This window comes from Macaca mulatta, chromosome 5 (assembly GCF_049350105.2).
Source record: "Macaca mulatta isolate MMU2019108-1 chromosome 5, T2T-MMU8v2.0, whole genome shotgun sequence".
NCBI lineage: Eukaryota > Metazoa > Chordata > Mammalia > Primates > Cercopithecidae > Macaca > Macaca mulatta.
The window spans coordinates 113978758-113998171 of record NC_133410.1 but is presented as its reverse complement, the minus strand read 5'-3'; the positions used below and the strand labels follow the sequence as shown (position 1 = coordinate 113998171).

General features: G+C 37.3%; 1 long non-coding RNA gene across 2 annotated transcripts in view; it reads right to left on the bottom strand.

Annotated features, from left to right (window-relative positions):
* Window positions 1-19414, bottom strand: part of LOC106998442 (uncharacterized) — a 160899-nt gene that overhangs the window by 68318 nt on the left and 73167 nt on the right. The gene's annotated exons all lie outside the window — the stretch shown is intronic.

The window sequence follows — 19414 nt, the reverse complement described above, 5'->3', positions numbered from 1 at the left end:
TCAACACATGTTTTAAACTATACAAAAGAAATCAAGTTCCATATTTTAGAGAACTAATATTTTTATTTGTGATAGCATGCTGTGACTTTTAACCTTCAAGAGCAATTTTTCTTTTTATTAAAGAACTAAAATATTTTTATATATAAAGTTAGTCATATTATCTTGGAAATATGTATCAGTTTAGGAAGTAGTGAATGCATTAAAACATTAGCAGAATTTATCCCACTGTTTGGGGTCAGAATTTAAGTTTTTCATTATTAATATTCAAGTCAGATTCTTTATAGACTCCCATTTTCAGGCAATACTGTAAAAATGTAGGTGTATATTATCACCAGTAACCTGTGACTTAAATTGAAGCCATGGCAATCTGGCCATGTTAGAGCATGAAGTTGGATGTGCACAACTGAAATGGATCCACCTAACTTTTTAAGGGAGGCAGTTGAAATCCCCTTAGGGTATTCTTACAAAATGTAAATTCACTGATGTGGAGACCTCAGCAGAAAAATCCCATATTTTACTTGATGGCACTTTAACACTATCCTTTCCTAAAGAAAGGATAAAGCAGGATGAAACTGAACTGTAAACTTTAGAAAGAAATATTTATACAGAATATGGTGTCCCTTTAAGATCAACTGGTGATGGCTACCCTTCAGCATTAGATAAACTTTTATGCTTTTTTTTTTTCTTTTTTGAGAAAAAAGAAGCCAAAATTTTTTTGTTGAATAAATTATGGTCTCTCACACACACACCCATACACACATACACACATGAAAGCATGGTAGTTATATTTTCACAAGACATAAGTTATTCTGTTTTTCCCATTGAAATATTTGGTTAAATTTATTTGAGAAGCCTGAACAAGAATTTAGCTCTATAACTGGGCATAATATGTTTGGAGGCAAGTAAGACACTGATTTCAGTAAGCTAAGACAGAAGGGAATGGTCACAGTGAAACACCAGAAAGCACAGGACGGGGGAAGCTGAGCTGGATTTTATTCCCTTTCCTGTAGACCCTCACAGAGTCTGACTTAGAGAGCACACTATTCCAACCAGACCTCATACTGGACAAAATAAGACCCTTGTATCTCGAGATCACATCTTTATCCCGGAAAAGAGATTTGTATTCAGATCATCGAAAGTAAGGCCCATGCTGTAATAAAAAATACCCCAAATCCTAAAGTATGCATTAAAGATGACACAGGAATGTTTTAAAAATCATGCAGAAGGTTGTTCAGTCACCAAATAAACCTACCAGTTTAGCTTAGACATGAGGGTGTAATTCAGAATAAATCCATTTTCCCAAGGACACAGGTTCCAAGCCACATAGTTACCTCTGACTCTTTCTTTGTTGTCATTTATGTTCAATCAGTCATCAGTAACTAACATTTTTAGCAGCCTAAATGTATCATCGAAGTGCCCCTTCCTTTCCATTTCCATGGTAGTGACCATGAAATGACCACTATTCAGCTTTTTGACCAAGTACCTGAGTAGTTGGAAATAAACTCCTAAATTAATGCTATAATCCTAGTATTTCCTCTCTCCACCCCTACATCATTATTAGATTAATTATTAATAAATCTCAGCTTTCAACCTGTCACAACCATGCTCTAAATGTTTAAGGATGTCAAAAAGTAAAACCCAATCATTTTTACTAAGCACTCAAATCCAGTACAACTTTAAACTCTAATGGAATCATACATACAAATAATATCATTACAATCACTAAAAATTTAGATCTACTTAACAGTTTTATTAATTGTGTTTATATACCTAGTCTCATTATATTCTCTAAACAATCTTGTAGAAAGGTGGTATTTACTATGAATATAATTATTACCATGCTTAATAATGCTGGCTTGAGGAAAGGAATGTAACAGACAAGAAGAGGACAGAGAAAAGCTTTGCGAAGTAGCCTGAGGTCTAAGTCAGGGCTGGTCTGTGTGGACAAAGGAGCCAACTTCTTGACATCTTGGAAAATCAAGGGGAGCAAGTGCTTATATTTCTTAGGACAAGTTGGCCCTTCAGAGAAGAGTGCCTTTGCTACCAGGGACGATTAAATCTATCAGAAAGAAGTTGGCACTGTAAGGTTTTAATGTTTATAGTTTGTTGCTCTGGTACATGGTAGAAGATACGAATTACAACAAGAGAAATGGGAATTAGAGAGAGGAAGTAGGAAAGTAACTTTCCAGCCTGAGAACTTGTTTCTACTCTTCTGAACTTTCTTATCACCAGCCCTGTCTCCTGTAACTCCTGGAGAAAAAAGACCCCTGACCATTTATATTGAGCCCATAGCTGACCCCTCCAAATATCTTGCTGCTTTAAGTCTTTTTGTCTTTGTTATTATGTTACATAAAGGATTATGGTTAGTGTTAGATTATAGTATTACTCTGGATTCCTAGAGAAGGATACTCATAAATAGAAATAAGAACTAGCCAAAAAATACGAATAAGAGGTATAGGGGAAAGTTTGTCTTTTTAAAAGTTTTCCTTATATTGTATTTGCCTTTTCCTATATGTCTGCTCCATTATCCTCTTGCTGATACCCACTGATAATTCCTCCTCCACAGTCCATGGTGCAAATCTAAATAATTGACTTCATTACCAGTATTAATCATTAGCAGAACACTTCATGCAAAGCCTCTGTTTGCATTGCTCACTAGACTGCAGATGGCCTACCTTTGTATCAAGTGCCCACCCTTAGTCTGATAAGTAAACCTAACCAAGAGTTTTGGGTGACATAATTATAGCTACAATGGGAAGATGAATATGGCAACCATCATGCATGACATGTTCAGTAAGTGTTCTCTCCTATCATGTTTCCATTCTTCTTTCTTCTGACCTGTATTTAACCAATCTTTCAAAGAACAGTTCTTATATTTAATTCCTTCCAAACTTCTCCAACTAGCCCAGGTCACAGCATGGTGCAGTGGCAATAATATGAGGTTTAACATTACACAGATCTCACAATTACCACAAATTCATACCTTAAGTAGGTACTTCTCAAACTTCAATGTGCACAAGAATCACATAGAAAACTGATTGGAACACACATTTCTGTGCATCAGTCCCAGAGATCTGATTGAACAGGTCTGGGGTAGACCTTAAATTTGCATTTTTGACAACCTCTCAGGTGATTTTCACGCTGCCTGTCCATGAAGCATACTTTGAGTACAACTTCCTAGCTACATGGGTTTGGGCATGTTATTTAGTCTCTATCTCTAAAATAGGAAGACTTGCAGTATCTATTTCACTGGACTGTCATGCAATTTATAAAGATCAAAATATATTCCATATTTGGTATACACTGGCAATAAAAATTAATTGGTTCACCTTCCCATTCTCTGATCTTTCTTACTTATTCAATCAGCACTAATAATTCAGTACCTCTTGTATGGTACTTCCTTAAAATTTATTTAAGACCAACATAAACTTGTGTGGTGGTATGTTACAACTCTCCAATTAGATTCCAAGACACTCAGGAGTGGTAGCATAGCCCCTGCAATATTTTGCATACAGTAAGCACTTCTATTGCTTTATGAAGAAACAGTGAGGTACCAGGGTTAATTGCTTAGGCGTGGTGCCCAATACCTCAGTTTGAATCACAGCTCTGCAACTTAGAATCTATGTGGCCTTACACAAATTATTTAACCTCTTTCTTACTCAGTTACTTCTTCTGTGTGATGGTTAATATTGAGAGTCAATATTGAAGGATATTGTCAATATTGAAGGTTTGAAGGATGCAAAATATTGTTGCTGGGTGTATCTGCGAGGGTGTTGTCAAAGGAGATTAACATTTGAGTCAGTGGACTGAGAGAGGTAGACCTACCCTCCATCTGGGTAGGCACAATCTAATCAGCTGCCAGCATGGCTAGAATAAAGCAGGCAGAATAAGATGGAAGGAGTGAACTTGCTGAGTCTTCTGACCTTCATCTTTCTCCCATGCTGGATGCTTCCTGCCCTCCAACATCAGACTCCAAGTTCTTCAGCTTTTGGACTCTTGGACTTACACCAGTAGTTTGACAGGTGCTCTCAGGCCTTTGGCCACAGAATGAAGACTGCACTGTCAGCTTTCCTACTTTTGAGGTTTTGGGACTTGGATTGATCCACTACTGGTTTCCTTGCCCCTCAACTTGCAGATGGCCTATCATAGGACTTCACCTTGTGATCCTGTGAGTCAATTCTCCTTAAAAAACTTCCTTTCATATATACATATATCCTATTATTGATAGTTCTGTTCCTCTAGAGAACCCTGACGAAAACGCCCTGCACAATGGGGACAATAATATTAGCCTCCTACTAGGGTTGTTGTATTAAATAAGATCCTACAGAGTAAGAACTACATAAGTGTTAGTTACTGTTACTAAATTCATTTTGTAATGTCTCCCAGTGAAAACATTGAACATTTAAAAAGAGAACGGAAACTGAATGTTAAGATAGTATAAAATGCTTTACTACAATACAATTATTTTTATTGTCAAGTATTACAAAGTAAAGTTTAGTGTTCAATTAATTGTGGGTTCTTTGTTCACAAATAACTTATATGCTAACTATTGCCACACATTTAAATACAGTTATAAATACTTACACCTCTTTCAAATGTACATTAGCTGCAAGTATCAAAGATGATCTCATTATCCTTCCTTCACCTATGGTACACAACTATTTTGTTAAACAGCTTTTCTGAACAAATGCTTTCTACAAATTATAGAAAGTGTCTTGGGGTATGATCAAGAAAGAAAACTGTGTGTAAAGTTGTGAACAATTGAGTCACCTACTGTGCCAATATAATGAATGGAGCATTAAAATATACCCACAAACATAACATTCCCTTCATTGCTTTATAGCTACTTGCTTATCTCTCCTCCCTGCTAGCGTGTAACTTACTTGATCATGAGCATTTTATGTTTTCTGTAATCCAGGAAGACTATGCATATCACTGCAGAAAGAGCATAATTTTTAGAGTCCAACTATGGATTTCAGTGAGCTCTCCTTCAAACCAGTTATGTAAACTTGGAAAGTTCATTGTTTTCTCTGAGTCACAGCTTTCAAAAACTGAAAATAAAACAAAACTTATGGGTAATGACCATTAAGTATCATAGCAAAGATGATGTTTTATTATGTATCTAAAAGTATTTTTATCAAACTAGATAATTAATAGTAGTTAACTATTAGCTAATCTTTCTTGTATTCTAGGCATTTACCTTGGTGAGTAATACAATGTAGACACTTGAAAACGTTTCTTGAAATAACAATTGTATAAATTAAGAAAGTTGGTAGTGTTTCATTCTCAATGTTGACTAATTCCAGCGTACAAATCAGCATGTTCAATAACACTAAACCACTAAGTCAGTCACAGCTCTCCTCACATCTTCCTAGAAAATCATGACAATTGCAGGTCACATCATAGTTCAGCATTTCTTGAAAATTTGGAGGATTTGACCATATGGTACCCATATTCCTAAAATGCATCAGTTAGTCACAGGTGAGTATCAGATGACCAGAAGGTTCTCACCACTTCGTGAAATCCTGTCAATTTTACTTGTGTCAACATTTACAGATTGTATCAGTCAGTCAGGGTCTAACCAGGAATACAGAAGCCAATACTGTAGCATAGGCAACTAGTTATACAGGTGATACAGAAAATGTGAGACTCATAAGGGATTCTCACATTCACAATAACATAAACCAGAGATTGACACAGCAAGAAGATACTACTAATACTTGGCTAGAGAGAAAAAGGAGGAGCTAGTGTTGTAGGAGCCCATGGCCATGGTTACGTGAAGGGTACACTGGAACACATAGAGATGAAGCCATTGCTGGAGAAACAGCCAGACAGAGCGAATAAGAAGGGGTGGGGAGAATGGAGTTAACTTGATAGAGTGTCCTACTAGTCCCCTACCCTCAAGTCTCCTGCCAGGGCTTGCCATTGTCTTCACCCTGCTGGAGGCAGCTGACTCAGAAACCTGAGGAATGCATCTTGCATGGGTGAGTCCTTCCGTGATACAGAACAGAGCAAGGCAAGGAGGAGATAGATACCTGAAGGCAAACAAGCCTAGAACCTTGATACTTCTCTGCTTTATCATTTGTATTGTCTGCTTGATCCCTTGGTCAATATTTCAGTTTGTCATGTTTGTTACAGGGCAAGAGGTCCTGTATCATTTCTTTGCAGAGGAGTAGCAACTATCTCACTTCTTTTACTCTTGTACTTTAATGCACTAAGACTGATGAAACTACTTTATTTGGTTTCTTATTTTAAGCTGTCTTTTTATATATCATGCAAATACTTTCCCTAACCTTAAGAGTTACATCAGGGCAAACTCAATAAGACATATGATAATGGCTGTTGTTCTCTAAACACCCACTATGTGTCAGGCTCTGCATTGTGTGGCTAATTATAACAACAATTTTGTGAAGTTAGTATTACTCCTCAGTTTACTTAAGATAAACTACAATCCAAGGTAGGTTAAGGAAATTTCCAAGGTTGCCTGGCTGAAAAATGGCAGAACAGAATTCCAATCCAGGTTAGCAAGACTACTTCAGACACTATTTAATTGTTTCCATTATTCATTCTGTTTCTCAATGTAATTTTATTTTATTTTTCCCTGTGGCATTCTAGGTACACTTCTCCTAAGTGCTTGAAAACCACTTGCCTTATTGTTTAGATGACAGAGTGATATGATTGCACAACACAACTCCTTGACTGTACATAGAATAACAAATCAATGGTTTGGGTTAGCAACCTTCCCTAATGAGGCTACATATACTTGTATGTAAGAAAAGTTTGGCTGGAATGTTTTGTTAAGAAAAATATGGATTCCAGTACAGGACCTATTAATAGATTCCTTCCAACATGTGTATACTTACTAGATAGATAGATATATATGTAGATAGATAACAGCTAGATAACCACATATAGATAGATAGATATAGATAGATAGACAGATAAATGACAGATAGACAGATTAAATAGATTTAGGTTGGTGCAAAAGTAATTGCAGTTTTTGCCATTAAAATGTCATTGCTTAATTAAAACCATGGTGAGATACGGTCTCACACCAGTTAGAATGGTAATCATTAAAAAATCAGGAAACAACAGGTGCTGGAGAGGATGTGGAGAAATAAGAACACTTTTACACTGTTGGTGGGACTGTAAACTAGTTCAACCATTGTGGAAAACAGTGTGGTGATTCCTCAAGGATCTAGAACTAGAAACACCATTTGACCCAGCCATCCCATTACTGGGTATATACGCAAAGGATTATAAATCACGCTGCTATAAAGACACATGCACACGTATGTTTATTTCAGCACTATTCACAATAGCAAAGACTTGGAATCAACCAAAATGTCCATCAGTGACAGATTGGATTAAGAAAATGTGGCACATATACACCATGGAATACTATGCAGCTATAATAAAGGATGAATTCGTGTCCTTTGTAGGGACATGAATGCAGCTGGAAACCATCATTCTCAGCAAACTATCACAAGAACAGAAAACCAAACACCGCATGTTCTCACTTTTAGGTGGGAATTGAACGATGAGATCACTTGGACACAGGAAGGGGAACATCACACACCGGGTCCTATTGTGGGGAGGGGTTAGTGGGGAGGGATAGCATTAGGAGATATATCTAATGTAAATGATGAGTTAATGGGTGCAGCACACCAACATGGCACATGTATACGTATGTAACAAACCTGCACATTGTGCACATGTACCCTAGAACTTAAAGTATAATAATAATAATAATGTCATTGCTTTTAATTGCAAAAACCATAATTACTTTTGCACTAACTTAATAGACACTAAGAGACGCAAAAGGGTTTCAAGAGGACACATATTTTTGGAGAACACATGGAGAAGATTTAGGGATGAAAAGACTCCATGTTGGGTTTGTGATATAGATAAAATAATAATAATAACAGTCATACCAGTATTAGTAACCTCAAAAATTAAATACATAATACATTTACTTTTCTCCTCTTTTAATTTATTATTTAAATTACTACTCCCAGATTAGCAGCCCAGCAGGTACTAGAGTACCTGGCTTTTCAAAATCCAGCATTAGGTAAAATTCAATTCATATGAAGGCTTAATTTAAGATCTTTTCATATTTGATTTTTCTGTTGCGTTGCACATTTCTGATCACTCTGTTTTCTTTGTGACACTCTGTCCTCTCTGTCTCTCTCTCCTTCTCGCTCTCTCTTTTTTTTTTGGACACTACTAGTTTTTGGTTCTGCTCCATCTTGAGCATGCTTGTCGAAATCCCTGCAGTGTCCTCGCTCATTTGCTGGTTAAAAGCACAGGCTCTGCAGCCGGACTGCCTTGGGATAAATTCTGACTCTTCAACTGACTAGCTCTGTAACCTTTGACTGTTTTCAAAATCTTCTTTTAATAGACATTATGATGCAGAATATACATTAAGTTTGAAAAGTTTGATTTTGATATCCAATCTAAACAAGAATCTGCATGATTACTAAACCAATACAAACATGTTCCTATTTGGTTAGCTTGAGCTTACAAAGTGTGTGCTCAATGACTAATTAGGATGCTTTTGGCTCCATGTAACAAATCCTCTTTGGACCGACTTATAGAGAAAGGGCATTTGTGTGTTTGTAAATGAGCAGGCAACAGTGTGCTTCAGGGTGGGTCCCAGGTTTTTCTGCTGGCTTAGTGAGGTGAGGAAGACAGGCTCTTTGCATCTACTTGGTTCCCTACACTCCGGCTTCAGTCTTAGATGGTTCCCCTCATGGTGGCAGGTTTGCTGCCAGTGGCAGTCTGGGCTTTGTGGCTGTGCTTTGGTAGGAAATATCAGAAAATGGTCAGAAGAGATCAAGAAGTAGAGAGAGAAAAGATATAGAATTATTGAGAAGGAGTTCCTTTTCCAGAACACCCAGCAAATCTCTCTTGCTCTCTCATTGACCCACATTGTCTTAATGTTCCTCATCCCTAACAAGGGATGACAGTAACATAATCAATCAGCCAAATCCGTTTGGGGAGAAGGAATGAGACACAGGAAAATATACAGTGCCAAACTTCTTCATTTGTAATGCTAAAATCTTCGCAGGAAACTAGAGTCTTTGTTACGTAAAATATATTTTGTTGTCATGGGGATTACCTCATAATTACGTGGTTCAAGTTATGTGCTGAAAACTTCTTGGCAGCTATGTAGGAGACAGTCTCATTGAAATTATCATTTTGATGTGACCTGTGATTAGATTGTTTTAATCTCTGGATTGTAGGGGAGATAGAAAAAATTATTTATCAATTGCCTATTTATAGGTGACCAATAAAAATGGAGGCCAACTTCAAACAAAAATTCTATAAGTAACTAATACACAATTCACCTTTTCCATACACATCAACTGGAAGAAATACTTTATATAATCATTTACATTAGAAGGCAAGTAAAATTAAAATAAAGTAAATACCCAACTGAATTCTACGAGGTAATCCCAGATACTCAGGAGGCTGAGGCAGGAGGATCGCTTGAACCCAGGAGGCAGAGATTGCAGTGAGCTGAGATTGTGCCATTGCACTCCAGCCTGGGCAACAAGAACACGACTCTGTCTCAAAAAAAAAAAAAAAGAAACAAAAACAAGAGGGTGGGTGGCTGGTAAGATGGCCAAACAGGATCAGCTCTGGTCTGCAGCTCCCAGGGAGATCAACACAGAAGGTGGGTGATTTCTGTATTTCCAACTGAGGTAACTGGAGGTACCTGGTTCATCTCACTGGGACTGGTTAGACAGTGGGTGCAGCCCACAGAGGGTGAGCGGAAGCAGGGTGGGGTTTCACCTCAGCTGGGAAGTCCAAGAGGTCGTGAAACTCCCACCCCTAGCCAAGGGAAGCCCTGAGGGATCCTGCCTTCAGGAACAGTGTACTCCAGTGCAGATACTAAGCTTTCTCACAGTCTTCACAACCTGCAAACCAGGAGAATCTCTCAGGTGCCTACACCACCAGGGCCCTAGGTTTCAGGCACAAAACTGGATGGCTATTTGAGCAGACACCAAGCTATCTGCGGGAGTTATTTTATACCCTAGTGGCACCTGGAACACCAGTGAGACAGAACCATTCATGCCCCTGGAAAAGGTGCTGAAGCCAGGGAGCCAAGTGGTCTAGCTGAGTGGATTCCACCCCACAGAGCCCAGCAAGCTAAGATCCACTGGCTTAAAATTCTTGCTGCCAGCACAGCAGTCTGAAGTCATCCTGGGACACTTGAGCTTGGTGGGGAGAGGGGCATCTGCCACTACTGAGGCTTGAGTAGGCTTATAGAAAAACCTCCCATCTCCCTGGGACAGAGTACCTAGGGGACAGGGTGGCTGTGGATGCAGCTTCAGTAGACCTAAATGTTCCTGCCTGCAGGCTCTGAAGAGAGCAGCGGATCTCCTAGCACAGCACTCAAGCTCTGCTAAGGGACACACTGCCTCCTCAAGTGGGTCCCTGACCCCCGTGCCTCCCAGCAGGGGTCAAGAGACACCTCATACAGAGAGCTCTGGCTGGATTTCTGGTGGGTGCCCCTCTGTGATGAAGCTTCCAGAAAAAAGAGCAGGCAGCAATCTTCGCTATTCTGCAGCCTCTGCTGGTGATACCCCGGCAAACAGGGTCTGGAGAGAACCTCTAGCAAACTCCAGCAAACCTGCAGAAGAGGGGCCTGACTGTCAGAAGGAAAACTAACTAACAGAAAGCAGTAACATCAACATCAACAAAAAAGACGCCCACACAAAAACCTTTTTCAAAGGTCCTCAGCATCAAAATCCAAAGATAGATAAATCCACAATGAGGAGAAAAGAAAGCTGAAAATTCCAAAAACCAGAACGCCTCTTCTCCAGTGGATCACAACTCCTTGCCAGCAAGGGAAGAAAACTGGATGGAGAATGAGTTTGACAAATTGACAGAAGTAGGCTTCAGAAGGTGAGTAATAACAAACTCCTCTGAACTAAAGGAGCATGTTCTAATCCAATGCAAGGAAGCTAAGAACCTCGATAAAATGTTACAGGAAGAGCTAACTAGAATAATCAGTTGAGAGAAGAACACAAATGACCTGATGGAGCTGAAAAACACAGCATGAGAACATTGTGAAGCATACACAAGTATCAATAGCTGAATTGATTAAGCTGAAGAAAGGATATCTGAGATTGAAGATCAAGTTAAAGAAATAATGTGTGAAGACAAGATTAGAGAAAAAACAATGAAAAGGAACAAACAAAACCTCCAAGAAATACAGGACTATGTGAAAAGACCAAATCTACATCTGATTGGCATACCTGAAAATAATGGGGAGAATGGGACCAAGTTGGAAAACACTCTTCATTATATTATCCAGGAGAACTTCCCCAACCTAGCAAGACAGGCCAACATTCAAATTCAGGAAATATAGAGAAAACACCACAAAGATACTTCTCAAGAAGAGCAACCCCACGACACATAACTGTCAGATTCACCAAGGTTGAAATGAAGGAAAAAATGTTAAGGGCAGCCAGAGAGAAAGGTCAAGTTAGTTACCCAAAAAGGGAAGCCCATTAGACTAACAGTGGATCTCTCTGCAGAAACCCTACAAGCCAGAAGACAGTGGGGGACAATATTCAACATTCTTAAAGAAAAGAATTTTCAACCCAGAATTTCATATCCAGCCAAACTAAGCTTCATAAGTGTGGAAGGAGAAATAAAATCCTTTAAAGACAAGCAAGTGCTGAGAGATTTTGTCACCACCGGCCCTGCCTTGTTCCTGAAGAAAGCACTAAACATGGAAAGGAAAAACCTGTACAAGCCACTGCAAAGACATACAAATTTTAAAGACCATTGACACTATGAAGAAACTGCATCAACTAATAGGCAAAATCACCAACTAGCATCATAAAGACAGGAACAACTCCACACATAACAATATTAATATTAAATGTAAATGGGCTAAGTACCACAATTAAAAGACACAGCCTGGCAAATTGGATAAAGGGTCAAGACCCATCAGTGTGCTGTATTCAGGAGACCTGTCTTATGTGCAAAGACACACATAGGCTTAAAATAGAGGGATAGAGAAATATTTACCAAGCAAATGGAAAGCAAAAGAAAGCAGGGCTTGCAATCCTAGTCTCTGATAAAACAGACTTTAAACCAACAAAGATCAGAAAAGACAAAAAGGGCATTACATGATGGTCAAGGGATAAATGCAACAAGAAGAGCTAACTAGCCTAAATATATATGCACCCAATACAGAAGTACCCAGATACATAAAACAAGTTCTTATAGACCTACAAAGAGACTTAGATTCCCACACAATAATAGTGGGAGATTTTACACCCCACTGTCAATATTAGACAGATCAACGAGAAATAAAATTAACAAAGATATTCGGGACTTGAACTCAGCTCTAGACCAAGTGGACCTAATAGACACGTATAGAACTTTCCACCAAAAATTAGAATAATACACGTTCTTCTCAGCACCACATTGCACTTATTCTAAAATTGACCACATAATTGGAAGTAAAGCACTCCTCAGCAAATGTAAAGAACAGAAATCATAACAAACACTCTCACAGACCACAGTGAAATCAAATTAGAACTCAGGATTAAGAAACTCATTCAGAACCACACAACTACATGGAAACTGAACAATCTGCTCTTGAATGACTACTGGGTAAATAATGAACTTAAAGCAGAAATAAATAAGTTCTTTGAAACCAATGAGAGCAAAGACAAAACATACCAGAATCTCTGGGACACAGCTAAAGCAATGTTTAGAGGGAAATTTATAGTGCTAAATGTCCACAGTAGCAAGTGGGAAAGAACTAAAATTAACACCCTAATATCACAATTAAAATAACTAGAGAAGCAAGAGCAAACAAATTCAAAAGCTAGAAGAAGAAAAGAAATAAGATCAGAACAGAAAAGAAGGCAATAGAGACACAAAAAAACCCTTCAAAAAAAAAATCAATGAATCCAGGAGCTCGTTTTTTGAAAAGATTAACAAAATAGACCACTAGCCAGAATAATAAAGAAGAAAAGAGAGAGGAATCAAATAGACACAATAAAAAATGACAAAAGGGATATCACCACTGATCCCACAGAAATACAAACTACCATCAGAGAATGCTATAAACACCTCTATGCAAATAAACTAGAAAATCTAGAAGTAATGGATAAATTCCTGGACACATACACCCTTCTAAGACTAAACCAGGAAGAAGTCAAATCCCTGAATAGACCAATAAAAAGTTCTGAAATTGAGCCAGTAATTAATAGCCTACCAATCAAAGTCATCTCAAGATCAGAAGGATTCACAGCCGAATTCTAACAGAGGTAAAAGGAGGAGATGATACCATTCCTTCTGAAACTATTCCAAACAATAGAAAAAGAGGGACTCCTCCCTAACTCATTTAATGAGGTCAGCCTCATTGTGATACCAAAACCTGGCAGAGAAACAACAAAAGAGTAAATTTCAGGCCAATATCCCTGATGAACCTGGATGTGAAATCCTCAGTAAACCACTGGCAAACCAAATCCAGCAGCACTTCAAAAAGCTTATCTACCATGATAAAGTCAGCCTCATCCCTGGGATGCAAGGTTGGTTCAACATATGCAAATCAATAAGCGTAATCTGTCACACAGATAGAAACAATGAAAAAAAACACATGATTTTTCTCAACAGATACAGAAAAGGCCTTTGATAAAATTCAACACACCTTCATAATAAAAACTATAAATAAACTAGGTATTGATGAAAGGTATCACAAAATGATAAGAGCTATTTATGACAAATCCATAGCCAATATCACACTGAATGTGCAAAAGCTGGAAGCATTCCTTTGAAAACCAGCACAAGAAAGGATGTCCTCTCTCACCACTCCTATTCAGCATAGCACTGGAAGTTCTGATCAGGGCAATCAGGCAAAAGAAAGAAATAAAACATGTTCTAATAGGAAGAGAGGAAGTCAAATTGTCTCTGTTTGCAGATGACATGATTGTATACCTAGAAAACCCCATCGTCTCAGCCCCAAATCTCCTTAAGCTGATAAGCAACTTCAGCAAAGTCTCAGGATGAAAAATCAATGTGTGAAAATCACAAGCATTCCTATACACTAATAATAGACAAACAGCCAAATCATGAGTGAACTCCCATTCACAATTGCTACAAAGAGAATAAAATACCTAGGAATACAAATTACAAGGAACTTGAAGGACCTCTTCAAGGAGAACTACAAACCACAGCTCAAGGAAATAAGAGAGGACACAAACAAATGGAAGAACATTGCATGCTCATGGACAGGAAGAATCAATATCGTGAAAATGGCCATACCGCCCAAGTAATTTATAGATTCAATGCTATCCCCATCAAGCTACCATTGACTTTCTTCACAGAATTAGAAAAAACTACTTTAAATTTCATTTGAAACCAAAGAAGTGCCTGTATAGTCAAGACAATCCTAAGCAAAAAGAACAAAGCTGGAGGCATCACACTACCTGACTTCAAACAATATTACAAAGTTACTGTAATGAAAGCACCATGGTACTGATATCAAAACAGATATATAGACCAATGGAACAGATCAGAGGCCTCAGAAATAACGCCACACATCTACAACTATCTGACCTTTGACAAACCTGACAAAAACAAGTAACGGGGAAAGGACTCCCTATTTAATAAATGATGCTGGGAAAATGGGCTAGCCATATGCAGAAAACCGAAACTGTACCCCTTCCTTACACCTTATACAAAAATTTACTCAAGATGGATTAAAGACTTAAACATAAGACCTAAAACCATAAAAACCCTGGAAGAAAACCTAGGCAATACCATCCAGGACATAGGCATGGGCAAAGACTTCATGACTAAAACACCAAAAGCAATGGTAATACAAGCCAAAAGTGACAAATGGGATCTCATTAAACTAAAGAGCTTCTGCATATCTAAAGAAACTACCATCAGAGTGAACAGGCAACCTACAGAATGGGAGGGAAATTTTGCAAGCTATCCATCTGACAAAGGGATAATATCCTGAATCTACAAGGAACTTAAAACAAATTTACAAGAAAAAACCCCATCAAAAAGTAGGCAAAGGATATGAACAGACGTTTCTCAAAAGAAGACATTTATGCATCCAACAAACATATGAAAAAAAGCTCGTCATCACTGGTCATTAGAGAAATGCAAATCAAAACCACAGTGAGATACCATCTCACACCAAGTAGAATGGCAATCATTAAAAAGTTATGAAGCAACAGATACTAGAGACGATATGGAGAAATAGGAATGCTGTTATACTGTTGGTGGGAGTGCAAATTAGTTCAACCTTTGTGGAAGACAGTGTGGCAATTCCTCAAGGATCTAGAATCAGAAATACCATTTGACCCAGCAATCCCATTACTGGGTATATACACAAAGGATTATAAATCATTCTACCATAAAGCACATGCACACGTATGTTTATTGCGGCACTATTCACAATAGCAAAGACTTGGAGCCAACCCAAATGCCCAACAATGATAGACTGGATAAAGAAAATGTGGCACATATACACCATGGAATACTATGCAGTAATAAAAAGAGAGGAGTTCATGTCCTTTGTAGGGACATGGATGAAGCTGGAAACCACCATTCTCAGCAAACTAACACAGGAACAGAGAACTAAACATTGCATATCATCACTCCTAAGTGGGGTTGAACAATGAGACCACAGGGACACAGGGAGGGGAACATCACACATCGGGGCCTGTCGGAGGATGTGGGGCTAGGGGAGGGGTAGCATTAGGAGAAATATCTAATGTAGATGACAGATTAATAGGTGCAGCAAACTACCATGCCACATGTATACCCATGTAACAAACCTGCACATTCTGCATATGTATCCCAGAACTTAAAGTATATTTAAAAAAAACCAAGAATACCTTAGTTTCATAGGAATTAACATTTCCAAATGAAATATAAATGGAATCTCTCAGAAGACCAGCAATATTGTAAAGCCCTAGAGAAATTCTATAGACATTTAAGTCTCCCAAAGATGATCGTGTCATGTTTCAGAGATAACTTGGATTTATAAATTACTTTTATGGGTTAATGAAGTTGCCTACAATTTTTACAGAATTGGAATCACTTAACGTGAGAAATACAGAAAGCAGAACATGTTTTATTTTAGCAATCTGAGACAGACTTTCAAAAGTTAAAATTAAGTTTCATTGGACATTCTCATACCGTTAGAAAACAAAATTGATCGAAGAACTACAAATTAGGACTAATACTAAAAATGCTATTTTATTTTGAAGAAATTTCTAATCAAGTTAGGAAGAGACTGATGTTAACTATAGTTGTATTTAGTATCTACATCAATCACCTGGAAAGGAAGTAAACAATACGTTAATGAAATTTGCAGATAATACTGAATTGAAGGGTGTTTTTAGCATGCATTATGACAAGGTAGATGAATGATTTTGAAGGAGTATATGTAAGTAAAAATGACCTTATACTTGAAAAATCAGGCTAGTACAATTGTTATAAATAATTTTTAAAAATTCACTCGGTGGAAGCAAAAGCAAGGCATATATAATGGACAGAAAGAATGTACCTTTCATTTACGGCAGATTTGACTTTATTAGAAATGTAATGGAGTCAAAAACGAAAACAGTATTTGAGAACTGGACATGTTAAATATTCACTTTACAATGACAGGAAAACACTGTTTATATAATTCTGATGAGACAAATATTTGAATATTAAAAATAATTTGGTATTTACCAATGTACTCAAATATAGGAAAATTAGATTTAATATAACTGAGATGAGACGGGCAATAAAAATGATTAAACAGTTAGCCTGATGAACTTCTAAGAAAAAAATTAAAATAATTCATCTTGTTGTCTGCAAACCTAAGCAAAGGAAGCACAAAGAACCATATGTAATAACTTTCTTCGCTAAGGAATTGTACAGCAAAACTCCATTCACTCAAAGGAACAGAAGGCATTCCTTTGAATAATCTAGATTAAGATTATTTGGTAAATTTCATTAAAACAATAGTAACAGTGATATTTCTGATGGAATGCTAAATAAACAATTGTATACAATTATCTGCTATGTGATCATTTGTATATTCCAGGGGGTCACATGAGAAAAGAAAGTGATGAGAATCGGCTACAATAGCATTAACTGCTGAAGAATCAAATAGTTGTTCAAAAGGTGTCTTGACTATACTATATGTTAGCAATGAGAGCAAATGGAGGTTCCCCCAATTGGCTTTTAGATAAGGCTACAAAATCATTGTAGTTGGATTTGTCCTTCTGACTAAAGACCAAATGAAATAATAGCATTTTGTTTTTCTATTTCTTCATCCTTCAAAAACTTTTAGGCTTATTTTACTTAGTAATTGTCCCCAGAAGTAATATCTTTTTGGCGAAGTATTTATTTACTTATTGGTGTGCTTTTGTTTCATTTTGTTTTAGTGCTGGGAAAGTGAGACATCAGATGGTTTCAAACAAGTGTATACAATATTTATATAAACAAGAATTTTGTCATTCACACACTCAAAGACACATACATAGACACACACATACTTTAATTCTTCACAGGGAGAATTAAATTTAACAACAATCAAAAAATGGGTTCTTCAACCCAGCAATCTTATTAATGGGTATAAATTTAAAAAATCATTCTACCAAAAAGACACATGTATTTGTATGTTCATAGCTATGCTATTTACACTAGCAAAGACATGAAATCATCCCAGGTGATAATCAATAGTAGATTGGATAAAGCAAATGTGGACATATACACCATGAAATACCATGCAGCCATAAAAAGAATGATATAATGTCTTGCAGCAACGTGTTTAGAGCTGGAGGCCATAATCCTAAGCAAATTAACACAGGAACAGAAAACCAAATACTACATGTTCTCACTAATAAGTGGGAACTAAGCACTGAGCACACATGGACATAAATATGAGAACAATAGATGCCGTGGCCTACTAGAGGGTGGGAGTGTGTGGGTTAAAACACTACCTATCAGTTACTATGCTCACTACTAGGGTAACAGGACCTGTGCTCCAAACATCAGCATCATGCAATAGTATCATGTAACAAATCTGCACATGTATTCCCTGTATCTAAACTAAAGGTCGAAATTGAAAAAAAAAAAAAAAAACAAAACAAAACAAAAAAAAAAAGGGTTCTTATCTAAATGTTGAGCAATGGGGCTTTGCCATTTTATATCTGGGTCAAAAGTAGAGTGGGTGACCAGTAAAGGCAACAGTTCCAACAAGTCATTAAATGGAATATTTCTGTCACATTTATTCTTCATCATCCATTTCTAACACTGGCTGATTTGCTCATGAATTGTAGATGGATAGAGTTACACATAGTAACTCTAGAGTAAAATGAAACTGAAAGTTTGGCTAGCTGTTCAACACCATATAATTGTCTTATAAAGCAGTATTACTGTGTTTTAAAATATTTAGAAGGAAGAAAAGGAAACATTCCATTAAAAAACTAGTTTAGAGGGATCCAAAAAACTGCTGAGTTAGTTATCACATAACGTTTCATATTTTTTGTGTTTAGGGCTAAATTCAATTACTTGCAAGATTTTCACGATTTGTGTTCTTCAAATCTTTATAGTGTCATCTGCAGTCACTCTCAACACATACACACACACAAACACACACACACACACACATGATTTATCCAAACCAACAAAAACTTGATATTTTCCAAATATGTCATGCACATGTTTTCTCTATTTAGAATGCATTTCTTCTCTGTGTCTGTCTGAAAAATGATGATCCTTCAAGGTGCAGTTCAAATGCCATCTTTTATGCCAAGCCTCACAATATCTTTCCTCAGCCACCTCCCCTCTTCAGACAGAATCAGTCACTATTCCTTTGTGTCCCTACAGTACTTACGTACAACATCACAATGATAACAATAGCAAGAACAACTACCACTATTCAATTATAAGCATCATTTATTAAATATCTAATATGCCAGGCACTGTGGTAGGTATTTTCTATACAGTCTTTCTTATCTTTAGAATAACACCTGAATATATGTATTGTCCTCCCCATGAATAACTTAAGGCCCAGAAAGATTGAAAAGTGTGTTAAAAGTCATATGACAGTCAACATAATCCCACTTACTCTACTCACTGCAAGTCTTTACTCTTTTCATGTGGCCATTTTCCTTTTCTGTATGTCTCAATTCTTGCTCTGATAATTGTACTCAATACTTTTTTATTTATGAGAAGGCAGTATGTCATCTTCACAAGACAGGCCTGGGGCCATATTGTTTGGTTTAGAATTCTGGGTTCCAACTCTTATTAGTTGAGTGATCCTGAGTGATTTATTTAGCCCCTCTGTGCATGAGTATCTTCATCTATAAAGTGAAGATAAGACTCCTACCTTATGGGGTAGATTTGAGGATTAAATGAGCTA